Consider the following 22,421-nt stretch of genomic DNA (forward strand, 5'->3'; position numbering starts at 1 on the left):
GAAGTCAACATCTCTTTTGGTCTCCAATTCTGCCTTCAACTGGGGGTGGAGTTGGGGTACTGATTACATTGTTTACTTCTGAGGTAATGTTGTTTTCTGTAGCAGCTGTATGGGGTGGAGCAGGGTCTGATTACCTATTAGCAATCTGCAAGGATTGGCATCCCACTAATTAGAGGTGGGAACTTTGCCAGGAATAGAGACTTTGGACTTTAACCTGATCTTCAGATTCCTGCTGGAAGGTGTGGCCTGGGGAGAAAGGGTTACCTTGATAAGGAATAGTAAATAATTTTTAAGTTTCTAGATACTGGATTAGAAGCATTGCCAACTGGGAAAGAGGGAAGGCATGCCAGATTAGTAGAGCATGGTGTATGCACTGTAATTTCACTGTTGTTGTTGTCATCATCACATGATTCATCCATTCAATCCACATATATGCACTGACACATAACACCCCTGTGTCAGGCACTGATCTAGGCTCTTTATTCCTTAAGCCCTCCTGGGATTGTTTGTTTTTTCTTATACTTTTGGCCTGTAGTGAGGGTTTCCTGCCAATCAAGGCAACGATTTTATTGATCAAGGCCACATGATCCAACCCTGGGGGTTGAAATATTTTACATGGCACAGTATCTCAAACTTTAAGGCTAGATATGAGAGAAAGAGAGAGAGAGAGAAAGAGCGAGAGAGAGAGAGAGAGAGAGAGAGAGAGAGAGAAGAGAAAGAAAGAGATCTAAAGGAAAGCAAAGTTTTAGGTATAATGAGACCTTTACTCTTTTAGTTGTTAACCTGTGGTTTTATTTCCACAGTATCTAAAATAGAAACTCTCTGTTCTTATCTCACTCTTCCTTCTGGAAATGTAGGACTCCCTGGCCTTACATGCAGCTCACAGGCACTGTGGCATTCCATTTCTTCAGTACTTACTCTCTTGAGCTAGAATGGCCTGCAAGGGTTTCTGGGGCCAGGGAAAGTCTTGGTCCTCCTCCCTGCTTACCTACCTTTTATTAATTTACGTGCCAAGATGGAACCTGGTCCCATAGCTGGAAATTAAATAAATTAGAATGACATGTTTCTGCCCTAAAACTGCTTTCAGTCTAAGGAGGGAAGACAACATGTGACATAGGAAATTTTAGCAGCGTTGAATTAAAAGGCTGCTTTAGGAGCCCAGAGCCCTAGAAGAGTTGGAGAGAGTGCTGCAAAGTTCCCGGAAGGCTGGGGAGGGGGATTCTCCCTGAGCTGTGATGATGGCTGAGCTGGGTATTAAAGAAGATCTTAGAGCCTAGCAGGGGGCAGACTGGAGGTATAGTTTCATCTTCATAACTGAGTAAAAGGGAAAGATACCAAAGGTGTATGTTTTTAGTGAAGAAGAAATCATTTTCTGTCTTTCTCTTAAAAATAAACTGCAAGAGAAAGGAAACGCAAGGGCGGGCGAACTCCCTCCTCCTCACAGAGTTAGTGGAAGCTACGGATTAGGTGTTCAGTGAGGCAGAAGTACAGTGACAACACTAGTCATTAAATACTTCGGGCAGTACCTTAGCAGTGAATCTCTAAAAGCATAGCAGGAAAGGTGCCACCTCAGAGCACATTCATTGAAATAATTATATTTCTTCTAAACAAGACATTTTAAACATTTCAGAAGAACACTTAACAGAAAGGTTGATAAAGTGATTTCAGCCAAGTATTAACTCTCAATTCCGTATGCAAATTGAAGGGCAGTGGTAAAGACAAATTCACTATTTTATTTTTTGGGGTTTTTTTTGTACTGGGAATTGAACTCAGGTCTTTGTGCTTGCAAGGCAGGCCACCGAACCGCTGAGCTAAATCCCCGGCCCAAATTCACTATTTTATTTTTTGGGGTTTTTTTTGTACTGGGAATTGAACTCAGGTCTTTGTGCTTGCAAGGCAGGCCACCGAACCGCTGAGCTAAATCCCCGGCCCAAATTCACTATTTTAAATCTTATTCTAGAATGAAATCTATATGATTTAGTTCCCCAGCTTTATCATGTACCGTTCTTAAATTAGTATTAAAAAGTTTATATTAAAAAAAAACAGAAACTTTGTGCTCCCTGAGTGAATGTAGCCAAAATCTTTAAAGGGTTGTACGATTTCATTTTGATTTCCTATTGGTCCTCAAAAAAGAGAGTAGTCAGGTAGCTTCTGGAAACTCCAAAAGATTAACTGCTTTCCTGGCATTAAGTTGGCACTTGAGAACAGTTTCCTGACTAAACCTTCAAGCATGCAGAAAATATAGTTGATCCCAAAAATAATTGATCCCAAAAAGTCATTCTTTATATGTAACCACATTTGGTCATACTTACCCATTTATCCTTTTTTTCTTGTTCTTTTACTTTTCTTTGGAGGAGAGCTTTATGTATATTAAAACCAATCACAGACACTGTTATTTCACTTTAAAGATTTCCATATATATTCTTTAAAAGTAAATGTTTATATAATAAATAATTCTTTATTTAAAGATTTAGATTTCCTCATGTGTCTTTTTATAGATGAATTGTTCAAATCATCATTCACCTACTCTATAGCATTTGACTGTTTTTTCCCTAAGTCACGTATTTTTTCTCCATAAAAATGACTTCTGAAGAAGTCGGTTTTCTTGCAGGATGTCCCATAGAGTGGAGGTATCTGCTTACTTCTTCATGGTAATGTTTAGCTTATCCTCCTGCATTTTCTGTAAATTGGAATATCTGAAGATTTTTGAAAATCATTTTACCTATGGTTTAGCAAATACAAAAGTCCACAGATTTAATTTTAGTCACATGATTTCTTTTGTATCCATCTATTCAAAAAGCATAGATTTTTGTGAGTGCCTCCTCTGTAGCAGACACTCTTCTAGGTGCTGGCTTTACTAGGTTATACTGTTTTTCTTTTATTCTGGTAAAAGTCAAGGTTTATTTATTTATTTGGTACCAGGGATTGAACTCGGGCCCTTTCACTTAGCGAGGGAGGCGGCAAAACTACTCAGCTAAATCTCCGGCCCTAAGGTTTATTTTTTAACTTAAATTTTTTTCTTTTTTATTGAGTTTGTTGCTACAGAACAGTTACATTCATCATTGGAATCTTGTACCTTTACATGACAGATATTGGTTTAATTTAAAATTTTTAGTACGTGCTGTGTCTTATGGTTTGAAACCTAAAAATTATAAAACAAGTACTAAAGTCTTTCCCTTTAGTTCTTCATCACACCAAATCCCAAATAATTATATTTTTAATTTTGTGTATCTTTTGGAAATTTTTTTCTACATTTATGAATTTGAGTTCAAAAATTATAATTATTTCTACTTTATCTTTAGTATCAACATTAAAAGTAATTTTGGGGGGGTACCGGAGAGCAAACTCAGGACCTTGTGCTTGCAAGGTAAGCATGGTACCACTGAGCTAAATCCCCGGCCCCATTAAAAGTGATATTTAAAGCTTGTTATTTGATATTTACATATTCTTTTTATCATTGAAATGGATTAAGCTTCTTTATCCACCTTCTTTTGGGGACAAATTATAGTTTAAGGATAAAAATTGATATTTTCCTAATCATAGAACACATCCCAATGTCAGAAGCAACATTAGTGAGAGTATTAAAATTAGTATAGTATTAGTAGAACATTGGTCCTGAAAACATGAAAGCTTACTGAAAATGGTCATTCCCTATCACTTATAACTTGCGATAGCCCAAGAGGCCTACAGAAAGGTAGAAGGCAGTTATTAAGCTGTTATATGGACGTGTCCATTTGGGAGCATGGGGAGCAATTATGTATGTAAAGAGATTACTAAGAACTCTGGATATTGTGTAGGTGTCTTACTTGATCTGTAGCTATAGTTAACCAATCTATAATCTTCCTTTACAACTTTTTTTTTACTATTTTTAGGTGAATATATGATGAGAAAATTAATATTAATAATTTGATTTTCTTATCACAGAAACAAAATACAGGACCTCAGCCACTAGAACAGCTTTATCAACAGTCAAAATCTATTTATCTTCATTTGAATGTCAAAAAGAGTAAAATGTATCTTGCATGCTCGATGTGTAAGAATTTCTATAACTGTATATATGCCTTTAATATATTTTACCCTCAAGATTTCCAACTGTGTATTTGACAAGTGAATATTACTAGTTGGGGAAAAAAGAAATAGAGCTGTTAGTCTGCTGTTTTTGAAATGTACATGCAAATGGTCAGAGAAATGAAGTTCTACTAACTTGATGTAGTAGCAGCGTAGAGGATTCAGTGAGACCAAGGGGAAAAGATGTACATGTTGAGCAAATGGGGCGTGTATAACATTAATAAAGCATATAACTTCTTGCCAAATCAGACCTAATTATTTTGTTTATTTAAATTTCTTTTTACTTTATTGAAATGTGTTTATATCCTGTCTTTTCCTTTAGAAATATCAGAAGTGATTTAATTGAGGTGCCTGTTACTGTAGAGGATTTATAAAAGTAAGAATAGACAAATGGTATCAGAATTTAAAAATACTTTTGGAGTTTTGTTTTGTTTTTGCTTTTCTCATGTGAGCACATTTATAAAGTTTTTGTTGTTACTGTTTTCTTCTTCCATTATCAGAACCCAGGCTCTTTTCTACCACTGCTTGCTTTATTTTTAAATTTACTTAGTTTACTGTATTTTACTCTAGAAATGGTGAATATCCATTACTAGAATCGTAACTTGCTCTCAAACGAACCACTGTATTTTGAAATAGAGACGAATCAGAGGTCAGCAAGAACAGTGCAGAGAATCTTGTGTGCTCTTCACCGGACATCCATCGATGGTGTAGTTCAGTATCAAAAACCAAGATTTAGCATTGCTCCATTATTGCTAGCAAAACTACAGATCTTACTCAATCTCAGCCATCCTTTGTGTGTGTGTATCTGTGTGTAATTCTCTGCACTTTTATTCACATACAGATTTGTGTGTAACCGTACTACTCATAACAGAATTCCCTGTGAAATATTTTTGAATTTGCATCATGCTTGGGTTTACCCTCCCACCTCTGTCTGTCTGACTCTGCCTCTCTCTGTCTCTCTCTCAATTAAAAATGGTGCATATTTTAAATTTCAGTTTCCATGTGTTCATTGCTAGTGTGTTGTAATACCATTACCTTTTGTATGTTGACACTGTACCCTACAAACATTCTGAATGTCTGTGTTCTATGAAATTTTTTTGTAGATAAATATGTTACATGTAAATAAGGGCCAGTTAGACAGTTTTCCTTTCTGATCTGGGTCTTTCAAATCTGTGCTGAACGACATTCTTGCCTTGGTCCTGACTTTAGGTAGACAAACATTCAGCCTTTTGCCTTTAGGTATGATGTTTGCAGTGGGATTTTTGTAAATATTCTTTAAGTTGAGGGTGTATTCTTTGTATTGAGGGTGTACCCCTTGTGTTCTTGGTTTGATGGGATTTTTTTTTAATCATGAATGATTTTTGAATTTTTATCAAATACTTTTTGTAGATTTGTTGGTATGCTTGTATGATTTGGGAAGTTAAATCTATCCTCCAATGGCTGCATTCCCAACCATTGTTTCCATGGGTACCATGTTGCCAGTGCTAGCCACTGATAATTTAAAGAGGAAGGTTCTGGAGAAAGGGATTTGGGATGTGAATGCATGTTTTTGTTAATTCCACAATGATGAATGTCAAGATAAATTGATTAGATAAGATCATCAGCCTTTCCATTTCTTTCCCTTCTTAGCATTACTGTAATAAGTAGTGAGGTGATCATAAAACAGAGGTGTTAAGAGCAGACACTTTGTTTTTCATAAATTGGAATGATTATACTTTATTTCCTCTTTATTATAATTATCAGTACATACTACTAATTATACAGGTAATGGGTTTCATTAAGACATTTCTTTTACTACATGCATATGGCGTGCTTTGACCATACCCACTCTCTTACCCTGTTCCCTGACTCCCTTTATCCTGGTTTTGTGCTTAGATGCCCCCCACCCCCGAACCTCCTGAGGGTGAGGTGGGACTTTCTTTCTCAGAGGTAGCTGAATCTGGAATGTGTGATGTTGGGACTAAGGGTGTGTGATTACTAAACCATTACACGGTAAGTTCCGTGGTTTAGCACCACTCTAATCCTGGTAGTCTGGATGGGATAAGAGGCAGAAAGATGCAGGGAGTCCCTTTTGTTATTTTTGCTGCCTTGTGTGCGCCGTGTTTTTTCTGGTCTGTGATGCCTGTTTGCCATCCCATCCTCGGAAGCCTATTATGGACTGAAACCTTTACAAACTGTAAGCCAAATAAACCCCTTCCCCTCTAACTTTGGGTGTCAGGTGTTTTGTCTCAGCAGTGAGAGAAAAGTAAGTAACACACCCTTCCTTCCCTATTTCCATGTTATCTTTTTTTTTTCCTCTAGACTCCACAGATGAAAGAAAACATATAATACTTGTCTTTCTCTGATTGGCTTATTTTGCTTAACATGATAATTTCTACTTCTATCCCTTTTTCATAGCAGGCACTTGGGAATCAGACTTTGTTCTAATGTGGCCTCATCATTTACTTGCTGTGTGTGACCCTGGGCAAATTATTTGTCTAAATCTCTGTTTCCTCATCTGTAAAATATGGCTGATAACGCTTACATTTTTGCAAATATTAAATGAAATAATGCATGTAAAATGCCTTGGATATAAAAGGCATTCATTATAAGCTGTTGTTGCAGCCTCCATGTATTTAACAGTAATTTAATAAACTCTTACATTCAAAGCACTGTGCTGGGCATTTGAGATAGCACAGCTACATGGAATATAAATGCAGTCTTAGGAGAATATACCATTTAATTTTCAAATATCCAATATGATGGAATAAATGAATGACAACTTTCTTCTCTTCCACCCAGCCCAAAACAGTCTTTGGTCTTTATTCTTCCTCTCCTTTTTTTTTGTTCCTTATTTTCTCTTTCTTCCTTTCTTCTTCTAGCTTTCCATTTTTGGTTACAATCAACTCTTGCCTATTCTCATAGGAATTTCCTCTTTCCCTTCCTTCCTCATTTTCCTCTTTTTAGTTTTTTTCATACTCCCTGCATTGTGTCTTACTGTCTTTCTCTTTAATCTAATCCCTTCCATTTTTTCAAGGAAATTTCCTTGTATTTTACTCTCCTATTTCTGGGGCAAAAATGACCACAGTCACGAATAAGCTATCTGAAAGACACCTGAATCCAAAGTAGTAATAATAAAAAATTAGTGACATTAATCTCTTAAGGGCCTTGGTGATGCCCAGAATTCCTTACAAGAATCTCCATTATAATTTCCACTTCTCTCCTAATTTTCTTCTAATTAAACTTTCTTTTCTTCATATAACAGCATCAAGATAAATTAAAAGCTCTGACTTAATTTTTGTTTAATTGCTACATTTTGAAAGAATTCACTCCTATTATTTTCTCAATGCAAATTTACAGAATTTTTACCACTTCATGAATGTTTTTTCAAAAACGATTTGTGAGTTGGCCTAAGAGCCCAACCCTTTTCACAACTTTATTTCTAAAGGCAAGCGCACCCCCAAACTCCTCACAGACAGACCTACTTTAGGGACCCACTTGGTTGGTAAATTGGACACTCCCTGCACTAAATGTTCCAACTTGTAGAGGATGGCAGTCCTTGCATGTATTTCAGAGAACCAAACCAGCCTGTAAGTGCGGTATTCGGTTCATCTCCTTGGAAAGAAAGCCATCTAATTAGAGTTGCCATAGTAACTCTGTTTCCCTGCACTGTAACAGACCTGTTGATCTAAAGTTAAGGCTGATGGAGCACATGTGCCTGTTAGTGACAGAAGCTATCATCCAGTGCAGTCTCTTAAGAGCTTCAACTTCATTCCGGCTCGCTTCTTTTCTACTTTGTGTACCTCAGGCATTTGTTATGTGGAGGGCTTATATAAACTCCTGAAGCAACCACAGTAAGAAGAAATAATACTAAATCCTCCCGCAGATACAGAATAAAATCCAAACATCGCCTTTATAATCTGGCCTCTGCCTGTACATCTGACCCATTCTGACTGTGGCACTGACCTCAAATGCCCCAGGCTCACTACCACCTCAGGCCTAGTAGACTTCCTGTTCCCTCTGCCAAAAAGACTTTTCCCTGGGTGTTTACGTGTTTGACTCCATTTTATCCTTGGGTCTCAGTTCAAGTACATGTCCTTAGAAATGTTTTTCTTCACCTTCATGAAAAATTTGTTGTTGTTGTTGTTGTTGTTTTTGGTACCAGGGATCAAACTTGGGTCCTTGCCCTTGAGAGGCAGGTGGAGGGGCCACTGAGCTAAATAAATCCCCGGCAGAAATGCTTTTCCTCATTGGCCTGCAGTTACCTCCTGCCACCTCCCCACATACATAGTCTTGCACTTGGACATTGTAATCATTTTCTTATTTTGCAATCATTTTATTATGAAGTTATCTCTTATTAAAGTGTAAATTCTGTGAGAGCAAGAAGCTTATATGTCTTGTTCATTGCTAACTCCATAAGATTTGTTTGATAAATGCAGGGTAGTAGAATGATTGCATTTCATGGTGGTCGAGAACGGCTTCGTGAATGGGCACCTGTCTCAGCGTGTTGGGAGAGGTGAAAGGCGAGGTCAGGCGCCCTGGCCGGTGGTTTTATGTGTGAGGGATAGGGATGGGCTCCACTGCTAGGCACTGTGTGTTGGTGAGTGAGCGCCTGTCTGCCCAGCGAGAGCATTATTGAACATCCGGTTGGACTGTAGGGAAGACCCACTTGGAGGGAGAACATGAAGGGAGCTCTGTCGGCGGGATTGAGAATGCAAAGGGAAAAGTTGGAGTTTGACCCGAGAGAGAAGGAAATGATTTAGGTTGAAGGAAATAAATGATAAGTAGTCTACAGGAGCAGGAGGAGCAGAAAGTGTAACCTTTCAGGCAATTCTTTGTTGAAGAGAGCTCGTTGGAGAAGTCTGAGGCTCTCAGAGTGGTGGGAATGGGACAGAGTGAAGGGCAGTTAATTAATTAAACGAGAACCCTTCAGCATCATGTCCTTCCAGGGCAAGTTGGTTTATAAGTTAAAGTGTGACTTTTTTTTTCTAAGCATTTGGCGGTGGGGTTCCTTAAAGATAATTTGTTTTTAAATTTGATTCAAATATTTGTTTTCTCACTTATAACAGAAACAGTAAACAAGTGTTTAAAAAGTGACGATGAAGAGGGTGATAACATTTAAAATTGTGTATAGGCATTTAATACATAACCTTGATTTTGTAATTTAATTTTCACATTAGCACTGTGAAACTTACTATTATTGTCCCCATTTCCCAGGTGAGTAAATTGAGGCTTAGGAAAGTTTTAAACTACTTGTCCCAAGGTCACACTATTAAATGGCCAAATTGGATCTCACATGCATGTGGCCAGCTCAGTTCTACAGCAAGGGCTATTAACTACCTCATTTTTATGGCTCATTTATACTTTAGCTAATTTAAAAAATATTTTTATTTCATATAATTTATGTGTCATCATGCCTTTATTTGGGATACTGATTTTTCTGACTAAAAACAAATTACTTGATATTTAGTCTACAGATAGGTATTTATTGCTTGCCTACCATGTAGAAAGTCTTGTACGGTAAAATTAAATGAAAAAAATCACATATATTGCATTATCTTAAGAGAAAATTAAGCTCATTGAATGCATATTTTCTGTCTTTTAAAATTCTCTATGTGTCACAGAACAGTGATTCTATTTTTTAAAAAAAGCCCATGAATAGTAATTCACAGGGTTTTGGGGATAATTTTTTGTGCTGATTTTTACACTTAAAAGAAAAATTTGCAAGAATAGAATGAGGAACTCTCCTTATACCTCTTTCCCAGAGTCTCAAGTTGTCTACCTTTTGCGCCATGTGCCTTGTCACTTGCTCTCTGTAGTTTTCTTTATTATTATGCTTATGTTTTCCTGAGCCACTTGAGAGCAAGTTGGGGGCATGGTGCACTTCACCCATAAAATGCTTCAGAATATATTTCCTGAGAACGCGGACATTCTCTTAAATAATCACGGTGCAGTTATCAAATCAGGAAATGTATCATTGACACAGTGCTATTATCTAATCCACAGCCCGTATTCTAATTTTGTCAATTGTTCCCATAATATCCCTTTCAGCTATTTTTAACCCTGGTCCAGGATCCAATCCAGGATCACACATTGCCTTCAGTTGTCACGTCTCTCTCTTTTTTTTTTTTTTTTTTCCAATCTGGAACAGTTTCTCAGTCTTTATGTTTCTTGACTTTGATGTTTTGAAAAGTACAGGCTGGTTATTTTGTTCCTCAATTTGAGTTCATCTGATGCTTCCTCGTGATTAGATTCATGTCACACATTTTGGCAGCTGTGCCACAGATATGATGGTGTGTCCTGAGTGTATCGTATCAGAAGGCACACAACACCGGTTTTTTCCAGGACTGATAGCGTTAACTTTGATCACTGTGTTAAGTTGGTGCCCACGAGGTCTTTATTCTAATGGTAGGTACCATTTAGAAATTTGTGGGGATTGTGTTAGTATCCTCATCAGACTTTCAACCCCTAATGTTAACTTCCCTTGGCAAGTCTCTACCTTTCTCTTTTATTCCACATTCATTAGCTGGCTTCTTATGATAAAGGAACGCTTCCCACATTTATTTGTCCATTTCTGTGTTTGTATCAGAAAAGGACTTACTGATTCTGTTTTATTCAGGGACATGTACCATTACTATCATGATTTGTTTTGTTGCAGAAAGGAAGATAACCTCATTTCATCATATTTCCTTCAAAAAACAGTTGTATTTGGAATGTTTTTATTAGATTTCTGTTGCTGCTCTAATAAATTACACAAATTTAGCATCTTAACACAAATTTAGTGTCTTAATAATAGCTCTGTAAGTCCACAGTCTAATATAGGACTCACTGGACTAAATCAAGGTATGAGGGAGGCATATTCCTTCCTGAAGGCTCTAGTGGAGAATCTGTTTGCTTGCTCACTTGGGCTTTGGAAGAAGTCAATCCCTTGCAGTTGCAGAACTGAGGTTCTTTTCCTTATTGGGGATCAGTTGAGCTTCTAGAGGCTTTCTGCTTTCTTTGGGTCATGGCTCCCTTCTTGCTTGTCAAAGCCAGCAGTGGGAGGTCCAGATCTTTCCTGCCTTGGATATTTTCTGCCTCACCTATCATATTTCTCTTACCTACTCTTCTGTTTTCCTCTTCCACTTTTCAAATTCCTGTGACTACATGGGGCCCACCAGATAATCCAGGACAATCTTGTATGTTAAGGTCTTTGACCTTTTTTACCTCTTGCTGAACTTCCTGTTGCTGTGGAAGGCATTGTTTTGTCGATTTCATCATTAGGGGTTGGTTCTTTCTGTTGTTAGAGGATTTCTTTTTAGTCTGCCTTTACTAAGGCATACTCCTAGCTCTGTGAATCCAAATGTCTACCCACCAGCCTACCCAAACCACTGCATGAGACCAAAGTAAAATGCTGGAGTTAGAAAATGTGTCAGAATTAGCTGGTCCTACCTTTGTTGGACACCAGAAAAGCTCACCTGGTATGTGGGGCAAGAAGTCTAGGGGCACTTGTGGGATGTGTGCACTCAGGATTTCGATGGCCTGGTCCAAGCCCGCGCCCACACTTAGAGTTAGTTCCTTAATGTGCCAGGCCTTATTGTTGTCAACCTTGCAGAGCTTTTGACAGGATAAAATAAAGATAATAAATGAAAGCTCTCAATACACTGAATGGGGCATGGGAGATATTCACGTGTATCAACTGTTACTGATGTTCTTCTAAATTAGATTTCACATCAGTAGTTTACAAATCCATTATGCTGTAAACGAGGTTCAACTCCAGAATCAAACTTTTGTCTCTGTTTTTGTCTCTGTTTGTTTCTGTCTCTGTCTCTGTCTCTTCTGTCTCTGTTTCTGCCTGTCTCCCCCCGTGCCCGAAAGACAGTGTGTACCAACTGTACATTTCCCATACCAGCAGAGAACAAGGTACCGGGTACAGTGTAATCACTGGGTCCTACTGCAGTTACCCTGCCATCTGAGGTTACCCTGCAAGATGACCTCTTTGGTTGCCAAGTAGGAATTGGGGTGAAAACTCACGTCTGTTTGGATTTCCCCTCTTTAATCTAGAGTTTCTGTTCTTTTACCATCACCACACACCAAGGCAGGCACTATTCTCTCTGAATCTCTCCCCTTTCTTCTTTGGCTTCCTTCCGTACCCGCCCAGGGCTTCAGCCTTCCCTCTGCTCATGTTTCTCTGATGCAGATGGTGCTGTCTCTTCTTCCTTAGGACAGTGAGCTTCATCCTCAGTAAAAGGGCAGGTGGGAAACGTGATTCACTGAGAAATGCAAAGTACATAGATTTAGTGTGTTTACAATGCTGTCTCTATTACAATAGTTTAGGGTGCTTTAAAATTAATAATTAAAACTTTTGCTGCTCTAACTTAGCCACAAAAATGTATGATTATTACATTCTATTCTTCAGCTTGCCTTTTCCCTTTAACAATGTATCCTGGACATTTTTCTAAAACTGTTGGGCACTCTCAGTATTTCTGCTGGCTACATGGTGTCCTCCTTTGGATGATTTCACTGCACAGTGGACTTTTGAGTTATGACCAACCTGACATCGGAAGACTTGGGTTATAACCAGAATTTCAGTTTTAACTTACAGTCAAAAGTCTTGCTGGCTGCCGGTGCTTCCAGATGGTCTCGGATACAGGTTCAACCCCTAATGAGTTCTGGGAGGATCATTACAGCATCCTTTCCTGTATGAAGTTAAGTGAGATATCCTGAGCCCATGTCTCTCTGAGGACACTGAGATCTGCCTGTGTACAGTAGAGAGACTTTGAAGGCTATGTAGAGGAGCCTGAGCCTTCAGTTGACCAACCTGATTTACAGCTGCCCTTGGGGATGAATTGAGTTTGTAAATCAAGAGTCCACTATAATGTGTTCAACTCCCTGGTAATTTAAAATGTATTGCTTACATTTGCAATTGGTCCTACTCTCATGGTCTTGTAATTTATTCTTTTTTTTTTCTTTTCTTTTTTTTTTTTTTTTTTTTTTTTTTTTTTTTTTTTTTTTTTTTTTTTTTTTTTTTTTTTTTTTTTTTTTTGGTACCAGGAATCAAAGTCAGGACCTTGTGCTTGCAAGGCCCCTTGTCATTTATTCCTTCTTGCATTTGGCTGTAGGCTTCCCCCTTCCTAGGCAGCTCCAGTCATTTGGAATATGGCAATCTGTACATTGAGTCTGCTCAAACCACCAGCAATTTAGTGGTTTGAGGACATGCTATGAATGAGCTTGGGGGCCCCCTTGCTCCAGAGGCACCTTGATCCTGTGTTAGTCCCTAGTGAAATGAGGGAGCATTCAGAAAAGCGAGTTGCACTGAGTCAGCCTCAGCCTGTAGTGGGAAGCATTTGGGTCTGGCTGGACAAAGGAGGTGCTGGGGTGAGCTGGGTCTCTTGTAAATGACTAGTGTTGTGGATCTTTCCTTCCTTTCTCCTCTAAGACTATAGGTGTCTACCCGGAGTTCTCTGAGAGTGTTGCTTTTGTACAGTCCCAGGACTGCTGAGAATTAACTGTGTTGGCCCAGTCAACCTGTCCTGTTTCCATGTGAGCCTGGATGACATCACTTCCTGTCCACTGATGCCACTGCTGCAGTCACATCCTGCAAGAGGCTGGATATAAACTCTGGATACAGCCATATAGTATTTTTAATAAATCCTGTTTACATTCCCTGTATGCTATAATACTTTATTAGTAAATTTTGTGTGTTTGTGTTTTGAAATTTTAAGAAAACAGTAGTAATCAAAATTCTCTCAAGCAAAGCTGGGCATTGTGGTGCCCACCTGCAATCCCAGTCCTCAGGAGGCTGAGGCAAGAGGATCGCTGTGAGTTCAAGACCAGCCTGGGCTACATAGTGAGTTCCAGGTCAGTCTCAACTACATAGTGAGACCCTATCTCAAAAAGACCCCCCCCAAAAAAATTCTCTCAAGCAACCAAGAAAAGGATTTCCAAAAAAGTTATTAGGGAGAGGCTGGGGTTAGCTTAGCGGTTCTGCTGCCTGCCTTGCAAGCACAAGGACCTGAGTTCAATCCCCAGTACAAAAAAACAAACAAAAAATGAATTCAAAAAATAAAAAAGTTATTAGGGGCCAGGGATTTAGCTCAGTGGTTCCGCCGCCTGCCTTGCAAGCGCAAGGACCCATGTTTCATCCCTGGTTTCAGTCAATCAATTGATCAAAATTAAAAAGTTATTAGACTAACCTCAGTTACATTCAATGAATTAAATGGGCCTTGGGCCAAAAGAAGTTTCCGTCCTCATACTTTCTTCTGCTGCTGCGCCCTTTGCCACAGGCTTAAGGAAAGCAAACACTTGTAATTATGGTGTGATCAGACCCCATGAGACCCCATGAGTTGAGTCCCTGGACCTTAGATTTACTTGGCTTCCTGGTGCTGCTCCTCAAGCTTGGCCTGGCCTGCAGCCTTTGAGAATGTGTAGTCCCTTCTTCATTACCATGGCCTTCAGAATCATCTATTTCAAATAATTAGATAAAAATAGTATTTAAAATATAATTTTTTTAAAATAAAGAATACAGGTACATAAATTATGATATTCAAAAACAGGCTCCCAATTTTGCACAGATGGCTCTTAAGAGAACTGAACTCCCACTTTCTCCTTTAGTAAGTAAACAATTTATTTAGAAAGATAAAATGTTTGCTAAGTGACACAAATCTATGTGATGTATCTTAATTACCTCTGTGTAATACATCTTCACTTTGTTAACATGCTGACTGCATTTATAGTCTCCTCAATCCCTCAGCTCTCCAAATTGTCAGATGTCCTTTAATCATCTTTTTTCTTCATTTCCTCTCCCCAATCTGCTCTAGGAAACAGCTCCCCCTGTTTACCAGGTGGTTTTGCAGCACACTCTGGGGGGGTGTTGGGTCTTGGAGGGGAACTGCTCCCCCTACAAGTGTGTGGGTCCTGCCTCAGCAGTGCAGCAAGACCCTGTATTTACCTGTAAGGGCATTTCTTGGGCAGTGGTTGGCACCAGGGCCAAGCCCGGGGCTTGGCTCCTTAGCTGCAGAGTCAGGGAGAGGGCCCTTTCTAAGTGAGCACCTTGCCCTAGCTCTGTCTTTCTTCCCTTTGTTGTCTACCCCCTCAACTCTGTCATACCCGCTGTCTCACTGGGCAGCTGTGGCATACGGCAGCAATGGAGAACTTTCTAGAGCTTTCAGTGATGCACACAGCCAGCCCACTGTGGTCCAAGTGCCATAGGTTTTTCAAGACTGGTCTGTGGGATGGGAGTGGGAGTTGGGAGGGGGCCGAAAAAGGGGTGGAACAGTGGGCTGCTGATGTGACAGGAAGGATTTGACTTCAGAGACGGAGCTGGGGCCAGGATGAATGTTGCCAGAAATGGAAGAAATGTCAATTGAAGTCTTCAAATGTCTGAGGGTAGAGGATTCCTCTCTGTATGTTTGACAGTGTGTTTGTTGCTCTGAGGCCACTTGGAAAATCTGTCCTTCAGTTCACATCACAATCAGCTATATAAGGGTTTTCTGTTGATTATTTATTTATTTTGTTTCAAATAACACATTTCTCCATGCTGAGGTTCTAATAGGCTGCTCTAGAACAGGGTTGGATGATGGATATTTCTCCTCCTACTTCATTTCATCTCCAGGACAGTCTCCGGAGAGAGATGCTTTGCTTGGGTGTGTGGGGCAGGTAAAGGTGGAGAATCTCTGCTGAGTTCCTTGGCTGACTGAGAGCTTGTATGCTCTACAGACGATGTTTTCCAGTATTAACCAAAATGGCGTGTAAACCAAACCAAATAACAGCACAAAGACCTGTCTTCATTTTATGAGCCACTCAATTTACCGAGTTATCAAAAAATAAAGTCCCTAAACCAAAGGTGCCCGACCTCTAACTAGTTGGTGCATTTTTTGACAGTGACTATTTGCCAACCATTGCTAAACATTAACTACACCACTTACATCCTCAGGACACAGAATACAACTTCTTTTTGATTTGGAATGGTGGCACCTTATTTTAACACCTGAGTGGTTTCTATGATGAACATGAGGTTTTAATTTACTAACTAAAAAAAAAAGTAATAATAATAACAACAAAAACCCCACTCGACACAAGTCTGTTGGTGACATCATGAGTGTCACAGAGCCAGACCTAAGCATTGCTGCTAGGAAGACGAATGTGCCTAAAGTTTTTGCAAGTACTTCAGTCTGAAGTTTTCTCTGGCTTACTGAATTTTGGGCCTTTTCATGCTTCAGCTTTAGTCCTTGGACTGATTGTCCCTCTTGCTTTAGGAACTTGCCTAAGTGATGGTCAGGACACTGTCTTCAGCCTCTGCTGACAACCTGGAGCTCCCAGGAGACTGACAGTTTGGCCCAGGTATCATAGAGAAGCAAACAGTCCCATCTTAACAACAGGCCTAGCTTAAGGTCAGCAGCAAGACCAACATTTCTGTTGCTTCATTTTCCTATTAAGCTCTGGGTTGCTGATAGCAGCAGAATTCCAATGTTTTGACACACCACCACATTGTTAACACGATAGGGAGGATTTGATTATGGGAGAACAAGTCCAAAAACGGTAAATTGACAAAAAAAAAAAAAACTGGGGCCTTGTTTCTCAAGGCAGCTTTTGCGGTTGCATTCCTTCATTTGATGTGGTTCCTCCTTCTGTGCCAAACAGTGCAGTGTGGAAAAATGATGAAGTTGCAGAAAAAGGGAGGGGGAGGTGTGGATAGGGAGTGACCTGCTTAGTAACAAGAGAAAGAAAACAGAGCTTAGGGATCAAAGACAAAAATACCTGCTTCTCCATGCAGTGTGAAGAAAGAAAGGCAGGAGCCCTTTCCTGTGCTGGGGTAGGGACTGTGAGCCCTCCTGGCAGCTGGTGCCCTTTAGCCAGGAGGTCAGGGAGGCCACTGGCTCCCTGTAGGTGAGAAGAGCGAGGCTGCTGGAGAAAGGAGGGGCTGAGCGCGTGGTTTACCAGAAGTGAGGGGCCCCAGGGAAAAGGGACGGGAACAGAGGCTGCCTTCCAGCCTCAGACTGTGGGACTGAACACGTTTTCACATTTCAGCATTTTCACACCAGCCAGCCATGGAGGCAGGTCCAAAGAAGCTTCTCGACTCAAACAAGGAGCAAGCAGGAACTGGGCTTTATTTATTTACAACTCTAAAGTTGGACAGCTTTTCTATTGTGTGGTTTGTGACTACCCAAAGTGACATTTTCAGAGTTTTAAAATTATCTCTTTTTGCACTGTGAAAAGAGCATATATGATTCATCTTAATATTTCAGAGGATCAGTCACCAACTAACAGTTAGTATTTTGGGTGGGAGGAAGGCTTTTGTAGGCAGTTTTTTTCACCTAACATAGAAGTAAGAAGCACCAGAATATGCCTCAAGCTTCGCTCGAAATCATATAAATAGCTCTCTCTAGCACAGTTATGATCCAGTAGCACTGTGAGAACTCCCACGGTTCACGACTGGCCTGATGCTCACCTCTGTGCCTGAGGAAGGCCGGCCCTCGTGCACACTTGCTGATCTGACTCTCTTCCTAAGAGGTTTGACCAAAGGGCCTGCTTTCGTTCTGCTCAGAACCTGTCCCAGGTCTTTTCTGCCTGAATTTCCTCCCGGATATGTTTCCCCCTTTCATCCTCTATAGAAACGTCAAATAATCTTATAATCCTGGGTCAGGAATCAGCAAGCTAAGGCCCAGGAAAACCCAGCCTGCAGCTGCTTTTGTCTGGCATGCGAAGAAAGATCTTACGTATTTTGATTAGTTGGAGAAACATTTTAAAAATAATGTTTTATGACTTGTAATAACGATGTGCAGTTTGGATTTCTGTATCCATAAATAAAATTGTATTGGAACTCAGCCATGCTCGTCGTTTGCATATTTTCCATGGCAGCAAAGCCAACAATATTTGTTGCCTGGACCTTTACCAAAAGAGTTTGCCAACCTTTGCCCTCCCTAAACCCTTAAAATCTTCCTTTCTACAACAATGACTGTTTAAGAAAAGATACAAATTGTGATTCATACAGAGAGATTATATCTAGATTATATATGTTATATAAAGTATATATAATGTATCTCGATGTCTATTTTGTGAAATTGGTTCCCATTATCTTTTCCTATTTGCATCCACCTCTAATACAGGTTGAGTAAACCTTGTCTAAAATGTTTCTGACCAGAAATGTTTTGGATTTTGGTTCTTTTTCATTGTTTAGAACATTTACATATATGCATATATAAAGAGAGATTCTGGGGATGGGGCCCAAGTGTAAACATGAAGTTCATTTATATTAAATATATGCCTTACAGACATAACCTGAAGTTAATTTTGTGCGGTATTTTTAGTGCACCTGTGTTTTGAATGCGGCCAGTCACATGCAGCTACAGGTAGAATTCTCCGCTGTAACATCGTGTCAGTACCCAGAAAGTTTCAGGTTTTGGATTTTCAAATTAAAGATGCTGAAGCTGTCCTATAGATGTTGAGCACCTAATAGCTTGGCATTCCCCACCCCCTGCCACCCTAGGGCCATAGAAGAGAATAAAATAGGCAAAGGTCCCTGTTCTGAAGAGTAGTGATGGGCAGTGGAAGGCACAGTGAACAAAATCCAACTTGCAGAGTCTTCTGGAGGTGCAGGCCCTGGGCAGAAGCACAGCAAAGAGGGAAGCGGCCCAGGCCATGGTCAGGGAGCCTCACCGAGAAGGGGGTGCCGGGGGAGACTGGAAGCAGGTGAAGGAACCATGTCCATGGATGGCTAGGAAGAGAGTGCCCAGCAGAGGGACCAGCAGCAGAACCAGCCCGGAGCCCTGAGGTGGGAGCGGCTGCTCTTATCCATGGGCAGGCAGTGATGCAGAGGGCCAGAGGTGTGGAGTGAAAGAGAGAGGGGAGTAGAGGAGGCAAGTGTGGAAACTGAGGCTTTGGGTCTGGAACCAGGAGGTGGGAACTGCCTTTTGGAAGTGGGTGCGTGCCGAAGCAGTAGGTTTTGTGGGCAGCGTTTGCTAGTAATCCGGTCATGTTCGAGAAGCATTTTGAAAACCTTCAAGTGGAAGTGTTGAGTGGGCGATTGGCTATCTGGGTTCTGAGTTCAGAAAATGTCTGAGCTAGAGTTGCAGATTTGGAAGCTGACAGTGAAAAGGAGAATTTTTAAGCAACGAAGCCAGTAGAGATTTATTCTTGAGACCTGGACCTTTTTTTTTTTTTTTTTTTTAATCTCTAGAACATGTCTCACTCTATGAATGAACCTTTTTTCTTTAACCTTAGATTTTCTTTCCAGTTCACCATTGGCTTTGCAACAGGATCTTCTTGTACCCATTGCAGGCAGATGCCCTCTCCCCAGGAGACATCCTGGGCAGCTTGAAGTAGTGTGACTGCCTCTCGCCATGGGCCAGAAAGCTGCTCAGTGTGGCTTGTGACCCGTGGTCTGTTTTCCTCACTCCCTCGCTGGCCTTTGAGCCACAGCCCTGCCTCGTTAAGTAGCGTCTGTACCTTCCTGACTTCCAACCTCAGTCTTGATTTGACTGCTCCTTTGCCTTGCCTTCTGGTTATCATGTAACCACACTGCATTCTCCTACCTATGCATTTAGCAGAAATCACCTCTTTGCTAGTTGTCTCCATAAATGTCTTATTTCCCATACTAGGCTTAAAGAGTACACCTGTATTTTTTTCCCTTCCTGTTGCCTATAGGACCTTACAAATAGTCGGTGATCTGATGCCTCTGGGATGGGAGGCAGATTTGAGAGAGAGCAGAATGCAGAAGGTGGTGTGAAGACCCCTGCCTCTGCATCCCAGGGACCGTGTTAAAATGCAGATGCCTGGGCCCCCACCCACCCCCGACCCACAGACCTGCTGGACCAATAAACTGCCTTCTTTGGAGTGGGGTGTAGGTATGTGAGTCTTTGGTAAACTCTCCAGATTATTATGAAGACTGCTGGTGTAGACACTGTTGCAATCCCAGTTTCACTTCCAGTTTGGTCCAGTCATCTATTTTGAGCCTCCATTTTCTCCTCGCAGTGATAAAGATATTAATATTTGCTACCTACTTTGTAAAGCTGTTGTAAAAAAATCAAGTGAGGAGAACCTTGGAAACAAATTGTAAAGTGCTGAGTTCCCTGGCAATGTCATCTTCTGGTACCTTTTCATCTTGGTGTGCAAGCCAAGCTCCTGCTCCCTACAGATGAGTCCTCTGAGTGCAAGACTGGGGATGTGTGCCCCTTGTTTAGGTGCCTGAGCCCTGAGTAAATACCTAGGAATTTACCTTGTTCTCTCCTGATAATGAAGAAGGGTTTTTTTCTTGTTTTCTGCATTTGCCTTTGACCGTCACTAAAGATGGTACGCAGTGAGAAGGAAGAAGTTGGGGAAAATGTTTCTGGGCTTAGTTTAGAGTAACTATTGCATGCATTGCTTTTTTTTTCCCCCAGTAAAAATGTTTTTAAAATAATCAGAAAAGTAACCTGGACTTGTATAATAGCATAGAAACCATACCGGGGAGCTTCAAAGTTGTAACTTTGTAACAGATTCACAATAAGTCACTCGTTCCCCTGGCATGTGAAAATAGGGTCACTCCTGAAAGATTGCGGTGGAATTAACTGTAGTTGATAGGCCAGAGGTAAAGGGTGCAGCAAGAGGGAAACAGATTTTCTTTCCCTTTGCCTGTTTGTGACTGGAGTGGCTGGGCAGCATTCGGAGTAGTTCATACCAAGTGTTAGAAGAACAACATCTGCTGAATCCATTGTTGTTTTGAGGGCCTCACTTAAAATGTTTTTCCACATGTTAACAAAATCCCGATGGCAGACTTCTGCTTAGATTACTACCCCTTAAAGGCTTTTGTGAGATGTTAACAAACTTAAAAAACACATTTCTGAACAAAGACTTCATTCCCATTCACCTTGTTAGACATGCAATTCTAATGCCCCATCTTCTGTATGCCAATTTTCCTGACTTGTATTCTTCCTCCTCTGCTGGAAAGTGGCCGTTAAGTCCTCTGGTCCTCCAAGTTCTTTGGTCCTCCAAGTTCTTCCAGGTTTCCAGGAGTTTCCTTTCCTAGAATGAAAAAGGCCCTAGTCCCTTCAGTTCGGGTGCCTAAGTAAGTGTAATAAATATTCTTGGAAACAGCCACAACGGCTTGATCAGCCCAGGCATCTTCCTGAAGCACTCAAGCCACGTGTGGAACCAGATGTCAGTTGCCCGTTAGGATTTAAAAGTGTCAAAGTGATAACCAAAGACCTGTGAGTGGGCAGATTTAAGTCAGAAGGCTCTGGAGTTAGAGGGGTTTTGACGTCACCACCTGTACACCCTTAGAGGAGTTAGTTAGCTTCTCTAACATCCAGCCCACTCATCTGTGAGATAGAATAACTCCTTTCCTGTAGGTTGGTGTGAAGAATAGAATCATATAGGGAAAGCATTGGCATAGTGCTTTTCCATAGTTAGTGCTTAGTAGATGGAATTTTTGTTCACCACTGTGGCAGAGAATTCATTTACCAACCAAATCCCTCTTACCCTCTTACTTTTAGATTATTTCTGATAGTACTATTTCTCAGCAAAGAACAGCTGATCAAAAGCACCTATACAGCATGCCTTCGCAGTTTAAAATCACTTTATTTAATAATTCAATAAGCACCTGAGTAATTTAACTTCACCATTTCAACTTCTTTAGACTTTTCTCCAAAGAGGAACATTTTGAGTGTTTACTCATACTTCTCATTGTCTCAGACATTTCCAGTTTTGTGTCCCTGTAAACATGGAAAGCAAAGAATGAATCCAAAGACCTTGCTTAAGCCCACTGTGATGTTTCCAGGGGACTGGGAGCCAGTGTGACGCCCCACACTTTCTCCTGCTGGTACATTGCACTTCTCATCCTCTTTTTGCCATATTGAGTTACACCCTGATTTAGTTTAACTGAAGGATTGAGAGAGTCTTGTTTGCTCAAAGTCAAACCTGTAAAATAAGAGGAGGAGCGAAAACAGAACTAGAAAATACTTTGCTAGAAAAAACAATCCAGTAGAAAACCAAAACCAGAGTCTCTCCTTAATTTAGTATTAATGGCATGTGTTTTCTATTCTAAGTCAATAACTGATTTTTTGAAATCCTACCAGGTTAATTTGTTCTTTAAAAAGTGATGAATTTTATGCATAAAAACCTTTGAGGTCAGTTTCAACCGATTAATGCCTCTGTTTCCCTGTAGAGGTAGATATTAGACTTTTTAAAGTTGTATACCATTTTTCTATGAAAGCATTCCTAGTGGAAAGAGCATAGACTTTGGAACCACAAAGACCTGAGTTCATGCCCTCCCTGCAACCTACTTGCAGAGTTATCTTGAACAAGACAGTCTATTAGAACCTCAATTTTGGGGCCAGGGATTTAGCTCAGCGGTTCGGTGGCCTGCCTTGCAAGCGCAAGGACCCAAGTTCAATCCCTGTTACCAAAAAAAAAAAAAA

The 22,421-nt window shown here is 40.4% G+C and overlaps 1 protein-coding gene and 1 long non-coding RNA gene across 4 annotated transcripts in view; one reads left to right on the forward strand and one right to left on the reverse strand.

Moving 5' to 3' along the window:
• Positions 1–22,421, forward strand: part of Babam2 (BRISC and BRCA1 A complex member 2) — a 471,740-nt gene that overhangs the window by 372,568 nt on the left and 76,751 nt on the right. The window lies entirely within an intron of this gene.
• LOC104848654 overlaps positions 20,956–22,421 on the reverse strand; it is a 3,340-nt gene continuing 1,874 nt past the window's right edge. The window contains exons 3-4 of the long non-coding RNA XR_776490.2: positions 21,605–21,716; positions 20,956–21,027 (exon numbers count right to left, since the gene is read on the reverse strand). This is a non-coding gene — a long non-coding RNA (uncharacterized LOC104848654). The remainder of the gene's footprint in view (positions 21,028–21,604; positions 21,717–22,421) is intronic.

The sequence above is a fragment of the Fukomys damarensis genome, unplaced genomic scaffold (assembly GCF_012274545.1).
Source record: "Fukomys damarensis isolate Sample0158 unplaced genomic scaffold, DMR_v1.0_HiC HiC_scaffold_2, whole genome shotgun sequence".
Lineage (NCBI taxonomy): Eukaryota > Metazoa > Chordata > Mammalia > Rodentia > Bathyergidae > Fukomys > Fukomys damarensis.